The following is a 23,142-nucleotide window of genomic DNA, read 5'->3' on the forward strand; positions in this document are numbered from 1 at the left end:
AGTATTCAACCTTTAGGAAACACTTAGGCACAATCATGCAAAGTAAGTTACATGCTAAAAGGCTCAAATTGTAGATAACTTTTGAAGAAATTGTGGAGTGTTTTGTAGTTGACTTAGTGATACAATATTTGAAATTTATTTTGATTGGCTTTCCAGTTTTTTCAATGTAGGATTTTGCACAAAAGTTATATACTTAAATATTTCGCAAGGCTTGAAAAAAATTGCAATATTCCTTTTATAAATATTCTAAATATGATAATGATTATACCAAGGATATACACAAGGGAAATTAGTGCTAGGAGTGGGATAGTGGAAGGAAATGTTATTGATTTCAAATAGAGGGCTAAGTGAAAGTCTTTGACAATTTTAGGGATGGATTAGCTATTGCCTGAAGTGGCCGTGTTGGCTGAGGTCGTTGACTGTTTCCCTCTTTGAGGGTTTTAACCACGTCAAGAATAGTGGTGTATTGATTTGTGATTTGTTTGTGAGTGTTGTCCTTTGGTGTTCTGTCTGAGGAACTTACCATGTAAATTCCTACATGTTTGCCAATGTAGTGGAGGTGAATGTCTGCCAAGGATTGACCTCATTAAACAGTTGGTGACCATGTGTGGAGTAGATAGGCTTGATCTCAAATTTATGTTTAATGTATCAATCATGTTCCTAAATTGTGTTCATCAACTAGTTTTCAAAAGAAAAATGAATCCTCACGCGAATGAATTAAAAGTGAGTAAAAAGGGAGTAAAGTATAGTTACTGTTAGATCGTGAATTGGGAGTATATAATCAGTGGCAATTTTGCCCTAATTTCACGGTTCATTGAAATCCTCCAAAGAGTCTTTATTTTTCTTTCAACATAACTTATTTCACAACATATGGAACTCCTAGGGTGTTTAAAATAGGTTACCTTATCTTCCTTACCAGCCATAAAACACAACTCCAGTACAAGCCTCAATAATATATCAAACTGCACTCTGAGAGGCTCTCCATCCACTCTAAATCTAGTGAAGAACCCTTCAAAAAGGAGGTTAGTTTGGTCTAAACGACTAAAAATCATATACCTAATTGACAAGGGCTTATTTTGGTCTTGGATTCAATGTTGGACTTTATGAAGCAGACATAAAATTTAGGGCTTGAATATGAAATTTACCATATTTGGTTCATGCAATCCACACAACCTTGAAACAATGATTTTAAGTAGGACATAACAATTCTATTCAAATTTTATTATTTATATTAATTTGAAATAACAAAAATAAAACCCCAAGGAAACAATGTTATGAATGCTAACCATATTACAAAGTTTGTTAGGCCATCCAAGGGAGGCACTTTTCATCCCAAAGAGAAACTCCAAATGAAAAATTAAAAATTTAAAGATATTAATAATAACATAGTCGTGGAGAACTTAAACGAATGGATTCAACTATAGGCCAATCAAGAGCAAGGCTAATCTAGTTAGATCATACTCAAACTGCCTCTAACAAATGGAATTTGTGAAAGAATGCTTGACATCAAATGGGGCATCCTCAAATTAATGCATATTTTAAAAATCAAAATTAGAAAATAGGTTATGAATAAGCCATTAACAATTTAGACAACATAAGCTATCAAAAATCCATTGAGATGCCATTTCATAATTAAATTGCATATTTTTCACATATCCACTATACTGTATTGACAGGGCCAAAACTTAGTTCTTTCAATCAAAGCTAAAAAAATTACCCTCCAAAAGTGTTCATGTGTTCCTATGAATTCAACCCTCTCTTAAAAACAATATAGAGTTACGCTAATGAGCATCCTACTATTAGCAGCTTGTTGAAACATTTTGACATGCTAAAATCTACAGTTACTAGTTATAAATCAATTTTGAAGGAAAATCATTTGCAAAGATTCCCAGTATTTCTTGCCTCTAAAATTATTCTCCTTTCTTATGACTCACTGTAGATCTTCACTTGAATTGTTTGCATTATAAATATGTTAGGAATCTTATTTTCCACCCTTAGTATACTTGGCATCTTTGGTACTTGGCCTCTCTTATGAGGATACCATGATGAGATTTTTTTCCTTTAAGTCTAAATGGAATTACAAAGGGCTAGCTTGAGAACCTTGGCAAGGGAAGGTTTCGAAGGAAGTGATGTGTCCCCATGTTGAAAAAAATAACAATTTCATCATGTTGAATAAGGCCCTTTACCTTAAAGTTGATAAAACGTGTCAAGAAGAAATTGGTCCTCCATTTGAAAGTGATGAACAAGCAATTGATGAAAAATTTTCAAATTCAATGCAAGGTCAAATTCAAGTTCTAAGCATAGATCTTGAAATATTCTCAAGCGGTATATGTTATATAACCTATGTCCATGTCCATCCCCAATACAAGCCCTCTTTTGTTCTAGGAGTAGACCCAAACTTGGGTTTTCATAAAAGAATTGAGTAATTTTGGTAAAAAATTGGGAATTTCTTATAACAATTTGTCACGTGATGGTTTTGGTACAAATTTGGGAATTTCCGATAAGAAGATTACAAGGAAAAATAGTATAATATCATCAAGAAGAAAGAAGAGAGAAACAAATTACTCATCCTAAAAATCAAAATCAAATGATTAAAAAGAGGAAATACTCTTGTTCAAAATTGAAATTGTGATCTATGATTATGATTAAATTTGAAGATCAATCTATTGTTCCTAATGAAATATTATCCATTGGTAAATCATTTAAAGAAATTGTTGGACATATGACTACAAAACTTGAAAGTAAAGATGAATGTCATTAATTTGAACCTATGATAAAGAAAATTGTCCTCGAGAAAAACCTTACCATCATCTTAATCACAAAACTCATCACCTTAATAAGACAATCTATTGGCATCTAAATATGCACCAATTTACATACATTTCAAAGAATCTTACTTTTGTTCCAAACCTTATCAACAACATACACAATTATATTGAAATTTGGAATAAGACTCATTCAAAAGATGTCTCAACAAATAATTCCAATAAAAGTAGATCTTGGTTGGATCCATGCACCTACAATGTACAAGTACAATTCCAAGTTTTAATTGTTTTCCCATCTTGCTTCCTTTTGTATGATTTAAGGCTGAAGCATATCCAAAAGAGAGAAACTTGTAATACATCAAAAGCATAATCGTATATGCCATTATGTAAACATTATTATCTATCGTGTCTTTTGCAGAATTTTGTAGAATTTTTCTACAAATTAGCTATCTCTGATACTATGTAGAATTTTGTAGAATTTTTCTACAAATCAATCAACTCTAATACCATGTAGAAGTTTCCCACCTGTAGATCAACCTGGTAATGCAATGTACTAAAGAAAAAAACTTGATCTACTTCTACAAACAATTGAGCAGAAACTTAATCAACCATGAGCAACATCAATAAGAACACATATAATTGATAAGAAGGAATCAATCACACATAACACAAAAGAATTTACCCGGGGAAAGAACTTGCCTAAAACCCCATCTCTCTATTATCATACAAGTGGAAATATGTCCGGATTACACAAAGCCTTAGCTCAGAAGCTATCCGGCTCTCAGTACAATCCCTCTGCTACTCATAGACAATCAAAGGCTTCTCACAAACCTTCTCCTCTGTCCTCCAAGCCTTCTATTTCTATGCACAGTTTTCCTGGGTCCTCCAGCTGCAACGTGTGTGATTCTCACCTCACACACAACATTGACCTCTGAAATAACTGCACAAACTTGAAGGAGATGAATCCTCATCATGGATGAGCTTCCTTTATAGGAAAAATATTCATCCAACTGATAGTACACTGTCCCTTCTCTGATCTCAACTGGGTCTCTGACAGAACTGACATGCATCAGTTATCCATGAGTGAATACACAGTTATCTGAAAATAATAGTTGTCACATGCATGCAAGAATCAACAAACTATATCTCATTAATTTAACAACTTGTTAAATTAATCTAACTAAACTTGAATAAGTTAAACTAAGTCAAATGATACTCTCAATATAGAACTCATCCTTAATTCCTCAATCAGTGGAGCAAATCAAGGACAAATTCCCCAATGCATGGAGAAATAATTGCATGTTCTCACAAAGAATTCAAGTTTGCTTTTCCTTAACTAAGTAACTCATGGAGAATTAATTAATTAATATTCCAAATTGCTGGTAAGACCAAATTCGAATTTACTTCCTGTAGATAGACCAGGAACTGCTATAAATAGGAAGGGACCTAGAAATGTTATTTTTAGAAGATTCTATTTTTAGTAGTTTCACCTCTCACCCAAGGTGACCAAAAGGCTTATTGGCCAAACTGCTATTTTTAGAAGTGCTAGTTTTAGCAGTTCTATTTTTAGCACTTCGTAAATTTAGCCTTTCTTGTTGCACACCTTTCAACACTCCCTCCCAACAAGAAAGGCTTCCTCTCGAACCCAATCCTATAACTCTGGAATGTTCTGCATGTAACACATCTACCAAGTGTGGTTGCTCCAACAACACTCGGAACAAAAAACTCCCAATTGACCACTCTGTTGGGCTAGAAACATACTCTGATGTTGAAGCTCTAACTACTACTAACAAGTGCTCCCTCTCTGACCTTTGCGCTACTGCAACATCTCCATGCATCTTGTACCGTTGCACCCTTCTCTGTGCTACCCTACACTGTGCAACACAATGGTGCCTCTCGCATTGTTGTAGCCTGCATGCTCTGTGCTGTCTTGGGATTCCCTACACTGTAGCTCTCTCTGCTACTCCATCCACATCTATATCTACCCAATCAGTTAGTTCCTACTACTCCACATTGGGGCTCCTGTAGCAAAGTCGAATCAAAGAGGTTGGGTACCTCAAGGATCCTGCCCCTTCTCCTTGGGACGATCACTCCACATCGCCCCACCTCCTAACTAGAGGTATGCCTGCATGTGATCCATCTGCCCATGTGACTCGAAGTTTCCCCCTACTAGAGGTCTCTGCATGAGTAGATATCTCTACTTGATCTCCTCTCAGCTTCCCCTGTTGTGGCTGCTCCTCAACCTCCTGAAGCTGCTGCACCAATCGTGGCTCCTCCACAATTGTTTGAGACTTCTTCTGGCTCTGCATGTTGAGAGGTAATTTACTCTTCCTCTCAACCACCAGGTATCTAACCTTTGCCTTGATCCTCAAGGCTTTGCATGCATCTTGTACCTCAAGTGCATACAAGTTCTTGGCTAGCACACCAATCTATTTCCACTTTCACGCCATCACGAAATTTTCTAGAAAAAAAGCTGATTTTAAATCAGCAATATCTCCCTCATCCGAACTCTGATTCAATTGATTTTTTTTTTGATTTTGGGTATTTTTCCACAAGGAATCAAAATCTTCTATTTATTTCTAAAAATTTTGTGTAGAATTTTTCATATTTTCTCTGCAAACTCTCGACCCAAAACGCAAAACATTGAAATCTCCTCTCAGTATATTGTTCTCTCCTTGATCACCTGTGCTCTGATACCATGTAGAATTTTGTAGAATTTTTCTACAAATAAGCTAGCTCTGATACCATGTAGAACTTTTTCTACAAATTAGCTAGCTCTGATACCATGTAGAAATTTCCCACCTGTAAATCGACCTGGTAATGCAATGTACTGATGCAAAACACTTGATCTACTTCTACAAACAATTTAGTGGAAGCTTAATCAACCATGAGCAACATCAATAAGAACACATATAACTGATAAGAAGGAAACAATCACACATAACACAGAAGAATTTACCCGGGGAAAGCACTTGCCTAAAACCCCATCTCTATATTATCATACAAGTGGAAATATGTCCAGATTACACAAAGCCTTAGCTTGAAAGCTATCCAGCTCTCAATACAATCCCTCTGCTACTCATAGATAGTTAAAGGCTTCTCACAAACCTTCTCCTCTGCCCTCCAAGCCTCCTATTTCTATGCACAGTTTTCTTGGGTCCTCCAGCTGCAACCTGTGTGATTCTCACCTCACACACAACACTGACGTCTGAAATAACTGCACAAACGTGAAGGAGATGAATCCTCATCATGGATGATCTTCCTTTATAGAAAAAATATTCATCCAACTGATATTACATTGTCCCTTCTCTGATCTCAACTTGGTCTCTGACAGAACTGACATGCATCAGTTATCCATGAGTGAATACACAGTTATCTGAAAATAATAGGTTTCACATGCATGCAAACATCAACAAACTATATCTCATTAATTTAACAGCTTGTTAAATTAAACTAACTGAACTTGACTAAGTTAAACTAAGTCAACTGATCCTCTCAATATAGAACTCATCCTTAATTCCTCAATTAGTGGAGCAAATCAAGGACACATTCCGCAATGCATGGAGAATTAATTGCATGTTCTCACAAAGACTTCAAGTTTTCTTTTCCTTAACTAATTAACTGATGGAGAATTAATTAATTAATATTCCAAACTGCTGGTAAGACGAAATTTGAATTTACTTCCTATAGATAGACTAGGGATTGCTATAAATAGGAAGGGACCTAGAAATGCTATTTTTAGAAGATGTTATTTTTAGCAGTTTCACCTCTCACCCAAGGTGGCAAAAATGCTCATTGGCCAAATTTCTATTTTTAGAAGTGTTGTTTTTAGAAGTTCTATTTTTGGCACTTCCTAAATTTAGCCTTTCTTGTTGCACACTTTTGAACATCTTTTAGAAGAATTATGCCCCTTTACCTACACATACATAAATAAATATACTATCTTTTACTGTGTCCATTATCTCGTCAATTATTTAGCATTTATGTATTTTTCTCTTGAATGTATGGATGATATAATCATTAATGTAAGCAGGCCACGTATAAAGGATGATACTACAATAATTCTCTAATGATAAATATTTCATTGAGGCTAACATTACTCGATATATGTTTTCAGCGAACATATTTGCAATATAATGGTTAGGATTGAATGCATCTCTGCAATATTCAAACTTTTGAGGCTCAAAATTCTAATTGACTTGTGATTATGTCAACATTCTATTTTTCAAGAAATATTATAAACACCTACTTATCATAGACTTTAATATAATTAGCTACCATTTAAAGGCAAATCATTGGCAATTCATTTGATTTACACAAGGGGTAAATGTGAATTTCTTCAAAAGTGTATATGTTCCAAAAAATGTAAAATTTTGAATAAAAGGGAGCTCACCTCTTTAATCTTGTCTCACTTCCTCTTGAATTTGTGAAAAGGATCTGCATTATATTTACAGAAGGGGTAAATGTGAATTTCCTCAAAAGTATATATGTTCCAAAAAAAACGTAAAATTTTGAATAAAAGGGAGCTCACCTCATTAAGCTTGTCTCACTTCCTCTTGAATTCATGAAAAAGATCTGCATTATAGACAACATACTAAGTCTCAAATTTTAATAAAGAATACAATAATCAACATCATTGAATAAGTATTTGTTCAAGTGATAGACCAAAATAAGGGAAAAAAACAAAATTCCCATCAAACCAAAACACAACTTTCAACTCTTAATAAAGAATACAACAATCAACATCATTGAATAAGCATTTGTTGAGGTGATAGACCAAAATAAGAATAAAAACAACAAAATTCCCATCAAACCAAAACATAACTTTCAAACTCGATTAACTTCTCATTGTTTACGATAATCTTTACGCAAACATACATGTAGATTTATAATGTAAAATGTTTTCTCAAATTGAAAATTACATCACTGAATAAGTATTTGTTTGAGTGATAGACCATAATAACATGAAAAACAACAAAATTCCCATCAAACCAAAACATAACTTTCAAACTCGATTAACTTCTCAATGTTCATGGTAATTTTAACACAAACATACATATAGATTTATAACGTCTATAAAATGTTTGCACAAATTGAAACTTATGCACCAACACCTTTCAAGCTCACTAAAGAATTGACAAGAACTATAAAAATTTCAAGAGTTGAAATATTTCAAGTAGTAAGACTTAGTAAAGTCACTAGTCAAGTGGGGAAAACATTGGGAAACAAAACCATGAGTTTAATAGTTGTGGGCAATGTATTTGCTGATATATTGTCACGAGTTGAACTGACATGGGGAAGTGATGGAGCAGGGGAAAGTAATTGCTAAAATTTTACTACTGTGTGATGGAGCGTGGGAAAGTAATTGCTAAATTTTTACTACTCTGATCCAAATCATGATCTGAAAATAATTCGTAATTTCAGGCTAAACCCAAATTCCACTAACACCTTATGAGTGACTCCTTGTTACACACTGTCCCAACAATTTCCCTATTGCAAAACCTAAAACCTCTCAACTTTTGCTGATAGAACACACTTGTTCTATTCTTACTACAGAAGCCGACTCCACCACAACCCAAAACCCTAAAATATGGGCACTGTAATAAACCCTATTTTCCACATAGTTTAGGTTTTGTCTTGGGTTTCATGGTGAGATATTGAGGAATTATGGTGTAAAAAATTCAACCAGAACTCAAATACTGAAAACAAACAGAACGAAACATACATGGCCTGCCTTGATAGAGCATATCTTGATAGAGAAGCCAATGAGTCATTTCATTGGGATCCATATTGCATTCCTTTAACATTGTGTATATCTCCTCATCTGAGTGAGTCCCTGCTATTTCCTTTATATCTTGTATGATTTTTTTAACACTAGATGATGTCAAAATCCCCTGCCATAGGTTCTCATAGCCCGACTCATTTTCATTGTGCTCCCTATAATAATACCCTCCCTTCCTAGGCAACCTACCCTTCCCCAAGGTTTTTTTTTTTTTTTTTGAACCCAAAATGACGGAAAAAATACCTGAGCAAAATATTTGTTTGGATCTAACAAACCAAACTCAGCATAAGTTAATATACAAGATTCCAAGATTTCCACCCTCCCTTTCTTCCACTGCACGGAGGCACAAACTCTAATCCCATGAAGGTACAAAACCTTCCCAGGCAACCTACCCTTCCCCAAGGTTTTTTTTTTCTGTCTGAACCCAAAATGATGGAAAAAATACCTGAGCAAAATATTTGTTTGGATCTAACAAACCAAACCACCATAAGTTAATATACAAGATTCCAAGATTTCCACCCTCCCTTTCTTCCACTGCACAGAGGCACAAACTCTAATCCCATGAAAGCACAAAACCGAGCTCAACCAATTAAAGAGAGAATAAAGAGAATAATGAATGAATAATTACCTAGATCTTCGCTTTCCTTTTTATGTGTATTCCGTTCGTCTTCTCTCTTCCAAATTTATATATGCTAAATCAACTAGCATAGATTTTGACCCTTCTCATCATTTTACCAAAATCTAATTTTCTCGATGGTAAGTGACACAGTTATTTATATTTTTTATTTAATTATAAGTGCAATGTTTGGTCTTTTTGGAGTTTCATAAAGGCTTATTTTGGTTAGTTTTATCTTGTTAATTAAAAAAATAAAATAAAATTCATCATTGTTGTTTTTGATAGCATTATATATCGTAATCATACGATAACATCATTTATTTGGAAATTGTTTGTATCATTTATATATGTAGTTTTGTTTATTGTTAAATATATTTTTTGGGTATGGAGTAGATCTCACGTAAATGTAAATGTAAATATAAATGTAAACATTTAACATGTAATGAGGGTATTCTCAGTAACATTATTTATTTGGAAATGGTTCAATGGTGAGTATCATTTATATATGTAGTTTTGTTTATTGTTAAATATATTTTTGGCATATGGGGTAGATCTCACTTAAATGTAAATGTAAATATAAATGTAAATATTTAACATGTAATGAGGGTATGGGGTTAGATCTCACGTAAACAACCTATTAAACAACCTAGTAAACAACCTAGTATGGGGGTATGAGATAGATTTCACGTAAATGTAAATGTAAACATAAGCATTTAACATGTAATGTTTAAAATTTAACATTTAATATTTAATGTAAATATAAATATAAACTTTAACATGTAATGAGGGTAATGAGGGTATGGGGTTAGATCTCACGTAGACAACCTAGTAAACAACCCAGTATGGGGGTATGGGATAGATTTCACGTAAATGTAAATGTAAACATAAGCACTTAACATGTAATGTTTAACATTTAACATTTAATATTTTTAATTTAATGTGGACCTTATTAACAATCTAATTATTATTATGTATAAACACAATATAAATTTAAAATATAAAGAGTTTTACTAACACTCAAAAAAGATGTATGGTAAATAAATAAAACCTCCTTTTATACTTTCTCCATAGGTATAGTAAATAAATAAAAATATAAATAAACTTGAGGTATGGTAAATAAATAAAATCTCCTTTTATATTTACTCCATAATCCTCTTTATATTTACAAACACTCAAAAAAGAATTTTTATTTAGGTGAAGCCTATGGCCAAATACCATGGGCCAAATTAATATTTTTTTTTCTCTGTTAAGACTAAAATCTATTAACTGAAAAGAGGAGTAACTTTACAATAAGTTGAGGCCTCAGAGAACAGAATCCGAGAGCACTCAACACAGCAGAACTGCCCCCGTACAAAAGGAACCTGGGGAGAACAGTTACAAAGATCTAGTAAACATATATAGACCCCAGTGATAGACTCGTAGAACATAGATAGAGACATTGATAGCAAAAAACTTAAGTACTTGGCAGACCAGCCTGTAAATAAACAACCACTTCCCCAAAGGGAAGCAAAAACAACATGTTAAAGATGTTGAACCTTGACTGTGAGCATAGTTGCCTGGAAGTGGTCATCTGAACGATATCAAAACCAAAAAGGAGGAAAAAAAGACACAGGTGGCATTAGCCTTCCACATCCTCACCAGGAGTCTTCTCCGCAACCAGGCACGCGCTGCCAAACCTTAAATTTTCATTGCCACCCGTCTCGCTTGCTGGGTTCACCAGGGAATGACCTGAAGCTCCAAAGGTCCCTTCCCCGGCCACTGGATTTATGTCTTCAAGAGGCGGAATGCTTTTGGGCATTTCTTCCTGAACAAACTTATCATTCGTCCAATTCTCCTGGCTTCCCTTACCCATTGAATGCTCACTGCTTTGAGAAGGATCAGGAGCCATGCATGACAGAGGAGAAATTTGATTTTCTTCTTCTGAAAGGATTATAGTGATGTGAGTAGTAATCAGAGGCCTATTCAAATTTCTTTGGAATTTAAAGTGCGTGGTTTGGAAAGCACTGTTTGGAATTGGCTTGCGCACAGGGCTTGGAGAAGGCGAATTCACATGAGAGGAGGGAGGATTGATGGGCAATTGTTCAGGGTCCACATAGTGACTAGCGGTTGGACGTTTGTCGCTTCCACGTCGCCCCCCGAAACGGTTCCTACCACCCTGGCGAACCATTATGAAGAGCGAAGGGGAAGGCACAGAGAAACTTGAGACAACAACCGAGGGATGACACAGAGACCGAATCAAACGCACAGAGAATGCCTGAGAGGGAGATGCAACACGCCCAATTCTAAATTCAAGAGTTTTAGATAGCTTACCCCTTGAAGCCGTGCTAATCCTGCCGTGGGGAGCCTGAGAAAAATAGTATCTCTTCCAGAAAAATAGAGAGTCGGCCTGGAGGTTACCTCTGTCTGCAAGGTTCTGCCTGTCACCACAAACCACATCAAACCAGAGCCCGGAGCAATAAGGCTGAGTGCGAGGTGTGAAGATAACATACAGGATTGCCATGATTATAACAACCACAGTTTTTCCTAGAACAACGTACTCCATTAATGCAGAAATCCCACAGTATCTGTCCTTAATAATGCCATCCCTCTTGCGCGAGGTGAGAGCCTGGGAAGCCACGCTGCCCTGCAGCTGGCGGTACTGGCTTTTACAAACTGTCATAACTATCATTTAATTCATTTGTGCCACCCGCATCGGGGGGGGGGGAATTAATATTAATACTATGCAAAAAACATTATTAAGCCTAATATTAATATTAAAAGATTAATATTATTAAATTTAATATTCATATTAATATATTATAATATTAATATTGTTAAATTTAATAACTTTGGAATAATACAATATTAAATTTGTTATATTATAATATATATTAGTATATCATGATATATATTAACTCTAGATATTTATGGGAGGGAAGAACGAAGACATAGAGTGATAGAGGTGGAGAGATAGGGAGAGTTGGAGATAAACTGAAGGAGAGGGGAGAGGAGGAATGAAGACAGAGGGGGGAGGAGTGAGAGAGGTAGAGAAGGGTAAGAGAGGGAGAGGGAGACATAAATATGGAGGGGGGAGAGAAGGAGAGAGGGAGGGAGATAGTGAGAGGAATGGAGGGTAGAGAGAGGGGGGGGGGAAGAGAGAGGTAGGTAGGAGAGGAAGGGAGAGAGGAAGGACGAGATAGATGACCTAAGAGAGAGGAGGAGAGAGGGATTGATAGAGAGATGGAGTTGGAGGGGGAGAGAGGGAGGGAAGAATAAAGACATAGAGAGTGAGAAGTGGAGAGAGGGAGTGATAAGGGAGAGTGGAGAGAGTGTGTCTATGTTTAGGGGCGATATAAAGAGACAAAGAAGGAGATATGGAGATAAGGGGGGAGAGAAGGAAAGAGAAGGAGACAAGGAGGGATATAGTAACATAGTTGGAGAGAGATCGAGAGAGAGAGAGAGAGAGAGAGAGAGAGAGAGAGAGAGAGGAGGGAAAAGAGGGATAGAGAGAAAGAGGATTGGAGGGCAGAGAGAGAGAGAGAGAGAGTGATGGGGGAAGAGAGAGGGAGGTCAGAGATAAATGGAGAAAGAGGAAGGATGAGAGAGAGGACTCGAGAGAGATGAGGAGAGTGATGGGGAAGAGAGGTTTGGAGAGAGAGAGATAGAGTGATGGCAGAAGAGAGAGGATTGTAGAGAGAGAGAGAGAGAGTGACGGGGGAAGAGAGAGGAAGGACGAGAGAGAGAGAAGGAGAGAGGGAGGGTGAGAGGAGGAGAGGGAGGGATAGAGATATGGAGTTGGAGGGTGGGAGAGGGAGGGAAGAAGAAAGACATAGAGTCTGAGAAGTGGAGAGAGAGAGAGGGAGTGACAAAGGAGATATGGAGAGAGGTTGTGTATCTTTTGGGGGTGATATAAAGAGATAAATAAGGAGAGATGGAGAGAACAGGGGAGAGAAGGAGACATGAGGAGAGAGGGAGGGATATAATAACAAAGTTGGAGGGTGAAGATTGAGAGAGAGAGAGGTGGGAGAGAAAGGGGGAGAGAGTAAGGAAGAGACAAGATCTAATAGAGTTGAGAGAGGGAGGGAAAGAGAGATGAAGTTGGAGGGGGAGAGAGAGGAAGGAAAGAATAAAGTCATAGAGAGAGAAAGGTGGAGAGAGGGAGAGGGAGTGATAAGGAAGATGGAGAGAGAGTGATAGAGGAGAGCAAGAGGAAAGAGAAAGAGAATTGAGGGAGAGGGAGAGAAGGGGAAGGGAGAGATAGAGAGGGAGAGGAGGATGGAGGGCTAGATAAATATATTAGAGAAAGAGAGTGTATGTTTTTTGGGTGATATAATGAGACAAAGGGAGATAGAGATATTGATGGAAGGCGAAGAGAGGGAAGAATAGGGAGATGGAGAGAGGGAGGGAGGAACAGAAAGATTGATAGATATGGAGTGAGAGAGCGTGTGTGTTTGTGGGGGTGAGATAGAGAAACAACAGAGAGATGGAGGGAGATATAGATATAAATGGAGGGGGGAGAGAGGGAAGAATATTTCTCGCACTATATGCATTGATTTCAGTATGGATGGTGATTTCTAATTCTATTTGATTGCATACACTAGATGTATTTATTTTAGTGTAGATGTTGATTTCTAATGATATTTGATTGCTTGCACTAGATGCATTGATTTCAATCTAGATGTTGATTTCTAATTATATTTGATTCCTTGAACTAGATGCTTTGATTTCAATGTAGATGATTTCTAATCCTATATGATTTCTTGCACTAAATGCATTGATTTTAGTGTAGATGGTAATTTCCAATCCTATTTGATTGTTTGCACTAAATGCATTGATTTGAGTGTAGATGTTGGTTTCTAATCATATTTTCTTACTTGCACTAGATGCATTGATTTAAGCGTAGATGTTGATTTGTAATCCCCTATCACTTGTAAGTTTAGATTATTGAAATGACACAATTAAAATGACTAACATAGACGACTAACTTGTGTTATTGTAGTTATTGTTAGGTAGTCATATTTTTGTTCCTAGATTAAATTAGTCATTCACGTTAGTCATTTCTATTAGTATTACTTATTAGCTAGTCATATATTTTAACTCGGGACTAAATTAGTCATTTATGTTAGTATTTTTTAGTTGGGTCTCTTAATATTACTAATTTTTTGGTAGTATTTCACTTGGAAAAGTTGTGGTGACTAACGTTTTTAGTCACCTAGTCACTAATTTCACCATTTTCTACTAGTGACCCTTTCAGGCCAATTTGAGTGTTATGAAACCAGCTCAAGAAAAGATAGAAAAGATAGATCAACGCCTTATAATTCAGCCTCTTCGAGGGGGAAACCTCCTTTACATTACATAAATGAACAATTCTTCGATGATACAAATGAAAAGACCTCCTTTCTATATATAGGAGTCTAAGGGGTCATAACATAATCAGAGCCGACATAACAATAATAATGTAAGGGCATAATAATAATAATAGTGGGCTTCTATGGGGCACAATAGTAACACTATGGGAACTACATGGGTACATCAATATAATAAGTGGGTTGTACTAATAACAATAAGGGGTTACACTAGTAGTATAGGGGCTTAACATTGAGTGTATCAGATCTTCTAAGAAGGTCTGGCTAACAGGACCCTTTCAGGCCAATTTGAGTGTATCAAATCTTTTGAGAAGGTCTGGCTGATAGGAGTTTACGACCCCACCTTACCAGGGATGAAAGAAATCTTTCTCCTAAGTTTGCGACACCTTAATGAGCTTTTGGTGGACACCAATTGGATTGTGGTGGGGGACTTCAATCTCATAAAGGATCTTAGTGATAAAAAAGGAGGCATTCGACGGTTGGATCCGATATCTTTGGATTTTTACGAAACCATCCAAGATCTAGGACCCCAAGATCTTGATTTTAACAATGATGCGTTTACCTGGAACAATCGGTGGAGAGGTAAGTATCAAATAGTCTCAAAATTGGATCGCTTTCTTATTTAAAATAACATCCTCCAGCAAGATCTATATTTCGAGGAAGATATCCTCCCATGCCTAGGATCAGATCATTGGCCAATTTGTCTAAAGATTGACCTGCATATGGCTCCTTGCAACCAACTGTTATCCTTCGAGTCCTTCGGGCTTGAAAAACTAGATTTTGTGCCTAAGATGGAAGATTGGTGGAAAGCAATCAGGATGAAGAGGCACGATCCAATGGAAACCTTCCAACTAAATATCAAGGAATTAAAAGGAAAAATAAAAAAATGGAACATATCCAAATTTGGAAATATTCATCGAGAGAAGTGATGACTTGAAGAAGACATGAGACCTATTCAAGAATAGATTATCTTGGAAGGGAGGAATGATTCCCTCATAGCCTAGGAGGGACAGATCTTAGCAGACCTAGAGCAAAGGAGGAAATATGAGGAAATCCTGTGGAAGCATAAGTCGTGGGTCCAATGGCTCAGGGAGGGCTAGAGGAAAACAAAATTATTTCACATGACTATGTTGAAGCATCACTAGTTTATCCATATCTTCTCCCTCAATGGCTTTGATGGTCGATGATTGGTGCAACATGAGGAAATTTTAGGAGAGTTGATTTTTCACTTCCAATCCTTGTTCACAAAACCAATTTTGTAAAGGAGTGAGGAAATCTGAAGGATCCAACAACATATTCCAAAACTAATTACAGAGGATCAAAATTAGGCCCTCATGAGAGAAATATTCTTAGGAGAAGTGGAGGAAGTGGTTAGTGCTCTTCTATCGAATAAAGCCCTAGACCCGAATGGTTTCACTTCTGAATTCTTCAAGGCTGGATAGAAATTCCTAGGAGCTAAGACTATTGAGCTAGTTGTTTACTCCCACTACTCTCAATGGTTATGGTTGGGCCTAAATTCAACATTCATGGCACTCATCCCTAAGAAGGGCGCGGCTTTGGACCCTAGTGGTTTCTGTCCAATAGCTCTTTGCAATGTAATCTCTAAGTTTCTCTCAAGAACCTTAGTACGATGGCTAAAATCTTTGTTACGGGTCATCATTGCACCAGAAAAGTTGGGTTTCATAGAAGAGTGTTAGATAATGGATGGGATACTAGAAGCTCATGAGTTGGTGCACTCCTTGTCCTCTTCTCAAACCCCAGGTATGCTCATAAAATTAGATCTTTCTAAAGCTTATGATTGGTTGAATTGGGATTTCTTGCCATCAATGCTTTCTTATTTTGTCTTCTCCCCTTCCTGGATCCGGTGGGTCAAATATTTGATTTCGGCTCTGTTCTTTTCAATTCTTGTGAATGGGGCACCCTCTCAACCCTTTTTCGGGTCCATAAGGCTTAGACAGGGATATGTTGAAGAACCTAGGGTGTTATAGACATTTTTGTGCCTTACAGCTCTAAGCATGAAATGTCCATAAACCAAGGGATCCTAAGTCCCTAAAAGTGTTGTTCCTGCCCCTAAAGGAACAAGGTCAACAAATTACAGCTTCTCCCAGAAGTTCTCCACCAGAAACTGCTCAGAATCAGTCAAATCAGGACCATTTCAACTGCTCCACTAGCTACCTGCATTGCATAGCACCCAAGTACACTAGCTAGGTGCGTTGCAACGCACCTAAATGTACTACTAGGGTGCGTCGAGCGGGAAATGAAAAATGGAAGTGCCATTCCGCGAAGTGGAAAGACAATGGAAGCTTCCAGAATCTTCCCCTATGACACTTGCCTCACTGAGTTCGACCAAGGATGAGTAAGAGGCTCTCAGTCTCCAAGTGGAAGCAAGAACTGACAGAGAGAAGACACTAGTCAAATGACAAGCTGACTCATCTTCTTTGCATACATCTATATATGGATCCCTCATCCCAGAGATCCAGAGGCTGGAATTTTGTACATTGCAGAGAATTGCTCTTGGTTTTGAGATTGATATCAGAGTATTGGGTGATTTATGCTTTGTTGGAGGTGAAGAAGGGATTCCTTTGCTGGGAGGTTGATGCTGGATCGGGAATCATTGGTTGTATCTCCTCCTGGATCTTCTTGTTATATCAATAAAACTATTTGAGTTTCTCCTACATGCTTGTGTATCATTGATGTTTGTTACATTTGTATGTTTAGCTTAAATCTGATCCTAAGCTATTTATGAATATAAATCCATGTCTTTGTGTAGTTTTCTTCTTCTGTGATCTTACAAGAACTTGGTGAAGCTGGGCAAGTAAGGGAGCAGGTAGCTGGAAGCTGTCAAAGGGGAGAGAGATTGGATCAAAGGACTAGCGCAAGACACAGGTTGGTTCATCCTATTCCTCTTCGTTTATAGTTCATAAAGAAGAATACAAAAGTAGTTTTCTCTGTTTGTTGCTAAGGCACTGTCACACCTTAGTGGAATAGGGTCGTTCTGAATAGACACTTTTCCCCACAACAAAATGGCGACTCCACTGGGGACGATTGTCTAATTAGTTTATTTGTGTTTCTCTTGTTGTTTGTTTCATAAACTTAGAAGTAGCAATCGAACTGCATTTTCCATTTACAAATGCAAAGTAGACAGCTGCTACTTCAATCCATTCACTGGATCTGTTTATGATTTGAACAGCTGATTCAAAAATGATCTGATTGCCCTTTGCGATAGCTCTTAGACCTCCTTTAAATCATCCCTCTGATTGTACATTACTGATTGCTTTTACTCGGCCAAAAACCATAGATTAAACTGCAAACCGTGACCCGGAACCCGGATAGAATTCTCGTTTCTGCCCCAGCGCAGGCTCTGTGAAGAGATTCTGCATTTCAACGCAGGTCCCGAGAGGGCTACCTGCGCTGCAATTCAGTTTCTCTGTGTAACAGGTGCGCTGATCAGCTTTGCCTTGTGCAGCTGAGGTTCTTTGCTTCATTTTTTCCAGTTTTGTCTCTGATTTTTGCAGCCTGTGATCAGTGTGTGTACCTGTTTGAAAACTCCTTTTCTTTGCCTTAATTCCACCTCCTTTGTGCAAAAAGACTGTAGGTGTTTTTGTGTGTTTGTGGCATCATTTACAGTTTTCCATTGCAAAAGTGAAATAGTCATACTGTCGTCCTTTGATTTAGATCTGTCGTAACTGTCGATTTTGGTCTTAGGAGAAAGTTCATTTGCTCTTGACAGTCGATTATGCTTTTACTTTTGCCTTTGGTTTGAATTTGTGACTTTCTAGTGTCAAAACGAGTATTTATTTCGAAAATCGTAAAGTGTCGTAATCATCTCTACCTTTTGATTTCGAAAAGAAGCTTGTTTGTGTTTTTCACTTGAAAGCAAATTCAGATTTGTACATCAACTTTCTTTTTAGGCATCAATATTAAGAAAGTGAAAAACAAATACATGCACATGTGCATTTGCATATTGATAGTTTGTATGGCTTGATTTAGGAAAAGTGCATTTACAGTGTGCTCTTTGCTCTTTGAGAAAAGATTGTGTCTTTCTTTTCCCCTTGTAGCTAGGATTTTCATTGCTGAAAAGAGATAAAATATTTGCTTATCATCTTTAGATTTGCATTTAGGAATTACATCTACATCTCGTGGTGAACCCAAAAGGCAAACTTCATAAGAAAGATCAACTTAAAATAAATTGAATGAATCTAACAACGCTTTGGAACTTAACGCACAACATAGAGGTCTAGGCTAGAGACGTATTCCGGCGTCATAAAGCCTGGTAACTGTTGTCCTCACTGATGGTTGGGTGATTCCTCCACTGTGAGACGATAAGTGCCAGTACGGACTTGTGCTCCCACGTACCGTCCAGTATATATTGGGAGACCCCTATAGGCTTAAAACCTTTTATCCATAGGAAGCCGTGTCGGCCGCCCTACTGATCGCAATGCACCGAACACAGCATTCGGGAAGATTGACTGCCATACCATAAAACGTATTCTGCAGTTTTGTGATTGGTTTGGTAATCCCTCTACCTAGATCTCCAGAGCAGTCACTTTCATTCCTTTTCAGACTCCTTAACGGAAAAGGTCCATCTGAGCACTTGTCACTTCAGGCTCATTAAAAATTGAAGGAGACTAGAGTCATCTTTTTTTTTTTCTCGACTCTTTAAAATTGAAAAAACAAGTTGTGTCTAAAGCGTCTAAAATTCATTTAATTCGGAAACATACTTCCCCTTTTTATTTTAGTTGATCGAGTAATCCGCAATCGTGGAAGAAAGTCAATTGAAACCCCGTCGTTCGTGGAGGCTTACGAGTCAACCGTCTTTGTCTCCGGAATCTAAACCAGTACGGACAAAGCGAACTCGTTTAACTGGTTCAAAATCTCCTATTAAAGTTAGAACAAGTGTTCCAACGACATCAGAGATTCCGGTTACTCCAAACATTTCTGGATCCCTGCCTCTATAGAAGAAGTTCAACAGCCACAGAGGGACAGTGATACTGATCCTAGTCTGAGAGTAAACACTTGTGTTACCGAACCAGTTCCATCTATAACCGTTCGGAGAGTCTTGCTCTTCAAACATCTGTTGCTGTCGATTCCATACCTTCTTCGGCACCAGAAATATTTTACGAACCTGACGGTCTTCCCCTTCCACCTGGTCTGATTGCAATTGAAGAAATTGTAGAAGATCCTCAAACAAGTACTCCAACACAATTTGGAGTCGGGATCACTCTATATCCTTCTTCATCAGAAGTTAGTCTACCACCAGCGGAAGTTCCTGTAGAATCGCTAGGGAATCTTTTGGATAGACTACAAATGTCTGAACAACCGTCAACATCTAGGACTGTGGCACCTGACACAGCGACAGCAGAACTCCCTGCCGTCATTCCGACAATGTTCGCCGGCATACCATCTGTCCCGACTAGCTCTCAGCCGCTAGAAGGAGCCCACTCAGGGGCTATTACGACGGTATGGTCCGTTCCTATTTGTTCCTCCGGAATAATATCCGGCAACTCTTATGTTGAGTCTCAACAGATTGATCCATTTGGAGGTCAATTTGGGCAATCCAGTCCCCAAGGGCAGACAATCCCCTTGAGTTTCGGATTACCACCGTATGGGGGGCAGTATGCCCTTTCATTACCCCCTCCGGGAGGATATCCATACGGGAGTTCACAACAATATTCAGGTTACACTAGAATTACCTCAAGTGGTTGGGTACCTATGCTACCTCAAAAACCAAGAGTTGTGTATTCAATGCAACAATGTGTACCTATGTCGAACATCCCGACTACACCAGCTATTGTGACGGTGTCACAAGTTCAAACGCTGCCTGTTGTATGCCAACCTCAGATTTCTCAGGTTGTAATGCAACAGCCCCTTGACCCTGCGACTCAACCACAATCGCCAACTAGTGGGGCGACACAGGTCCAGACGGGTACAATTACCCCACACCTTGGTCCAACGGTTAGTATAGCGCAACAGCACATGGCTTCACAACCGTGGCTGGTGCAATACCAACAACCACAATTCCAACAAGTATACCAAGGTTCTGAGCAGCAAATCTTTGCGAACAGTGGACAGCCGTACATTCAAAATGGTCAAAATCAACTATTTTACAATGGTCATGTCCACCAACCTTATCAGTCATACCAGCATCAAATGCATTATGCTGGTATGCAAAGACCAACTGCTCAGGCGATTCCATCGTATCCTGGGTATGCTTCACCTAACCTGAATCAACAGTTACCATTCGTGGCAACTTTAGAGTTACCTGATTTACACCGGTTAACAAACGATCCAATTGCTTACGCCCCTTGGTGCCAGCGATTCCGCATAAGCTTCCATCACATATTCCTAAATTTAATGGAAATCCAGGTGAAGATCCATCGAATCACGTGATGAAATTTCATCTATGGTGTTCATCAAACACCCTAAATGATGATTCGATAAGACTTCGCCTCTTTCAGAGGACATTAACGGGTCCAGCGGCAAAATGGTACATTGAATTGCCTAGAGCTTCGTTCGACAACTTCAGTACCTTAGCCACAACCTTTTTAACCCATTTTCAATTACCGATAAGGTATGAAACGGGAACGGAACTCCTTACCAACTTCAAACAGACAACGGCCACTCACATATCTGATCATATACATGAGTGGCGACGTCGTCGTAGGATGGTAAAAACGTACATCCCCGATAAGCTATTAGCTGAATGGTTTATCAAGTCATTACTACCTTCCATCACAGAAGATGTGGCAAAGGGGGGAGTCGTAACGGAAGAGTAAGTTATCGCTCGTGCGCAATATCTGGACTTGATCTATACTCAGTCCGGCACGCTCTACGACAAAATACCTGACACCCCTAGACTGGAATTCTCAATTCCTCCTCCTCCTAAATCAAACAATGACTCTCACGCCGGTGATGGCGTGACTGGCACGACAGACGCGAAATCGACAAAGGCTACATCCAAGAAGGCCCGTAAGATTTCAGATCAAAATGCAAAAGACGAACTTCTTACCTCGGAAGTAAATGCCGTATCAACAGATAAGGGCAAAGAAACCAAACAACCAGGAAGCAAGAAGAAAGGCAAAGGGAAGAAGAAGAAACAAGATGAGTCATCTCCTGAAAAATCTTCTTCAAACCCTCCTGGAAATAGGAAACAGAAATATCCATGCATGATATGCGATGAGGATCATCAGACTTTAGATTGTCCACACAGAGCTGAGCTTAAAAAATTCTTTAAGAATTCAAAAACCTCAGCAGTGTTAACTGATCCGTTTCTAAATCCAGGAACAAATCTGGTTGAAAGTGGAAATGCTTCCCCGTCTCAAGTGCTAATGTTGTCGGTTTCAAAATAGCAAAATGATGCTTTGATATTGACAAGGAACAAAGGTTACGGGAATCCGCAGCTGTCGAACAACAAGGATAAAGATCAACCAAGTAGTTCGACAACAACTTCGACAGAAGTTGTAACACCCACCATTCCTGAATTGACAATAAAACCGCCGAAGGGAGTAGTACACAAGTCGACGTTTAATCCCCGCGCTAGAGCGGCACAACATTATAACATAGTGGAATATTTGGCCCAATCGCCATCCGCTATGTCGACTCTTGAAGTACTACAAAATTGCCCATCCCAAAGGCAGGCTTTGTTATCGGCCATTGGTGGGATTGATCCAAAGGATTCCAATCTTGTATCCTTCGACCACAAAGGATACGACCCTCAGTTACCAACTCAACTAGCTTTCCTTGTTCAAGTGAAAGCCCTCAACAAAACTGTTCATCGAACAATTATTGATGAGGGGGCATCTACATGTATTATGTCGATGAGTTGCTGGAAAACTTTAGGATCTCCAACCTTGTCGCGGTCTGCGACGACGTTAAAAGCATTCGACGGAAGGACTTATACCCCATATGGTATCCTAAATAACTTGAAAATTGAACTAGGAGGGAAAACAGTAGAAATAGATGTTGAAGTCATCGATGGGAATCTTGATTACAACATCTTACTAGGAAGACCATGGATATATGCCATGGCAGCTGTTGTATCGACCTATTTTAGAAAGATTGCATTTCCCTTTCAAGGAGGGATTACAATCGTCGACCAACAAAACTTCCTCCCCAATGGTTCTCAAGTTACTGGAAGCATTCCCATGATCCATGGAAGTAATCATTCGCTCCAAAATATCGGAGTAGGTCTCCTAAAAGACCCTGCTTTAATGGGTACTTTTGCCCTACCGCCTCCGAGTAATCTGGCGAAAGTGGCCACAGTGGAATATGAAACCTTCTATATCTAATGGATTTGGATTCCGAGGACGGTTCTTAACTCGTGTCGACCTCGTTAAAAAATGAAACAAGGAGTCATGAGGATAGTTCTTTTACTATGTCGACCTCATTAAAAAATGAAACAATTTCCCTTTCCAAGTCTCAAAGGTAAACCTTCATTCCAACCACCGAGTTGAATGCAATGAAGCTTGGGGGGCATGCACCTCGATTTGAGTTATTATGCTGGGGGCATGCAAACTTAACGAGCAGTTTTAGCACATAGTTCAAGCTCGTTAAGAAATAAACATAAGACATGAGCAAGTGTTTCAACCCACGTTTAAGCTCGTTAAAAAATGAACTATTCCCCGGTAAATAACC

This window comes from Pinus tabuliformis, chromosome 4_2 (assembly GCF_031772625.1).
Source record: "Pinus tabuliformis cultivar Carrire ecotype Pingquan chromosome 4_2, CPIR1, whole genome shotgun sequence".
NCBI lineage: Eukaryota > Viridiplantae > Streptophyta > Pinopsida > Pinales > Pinaceae > Pinus > Pinus tabuliformis.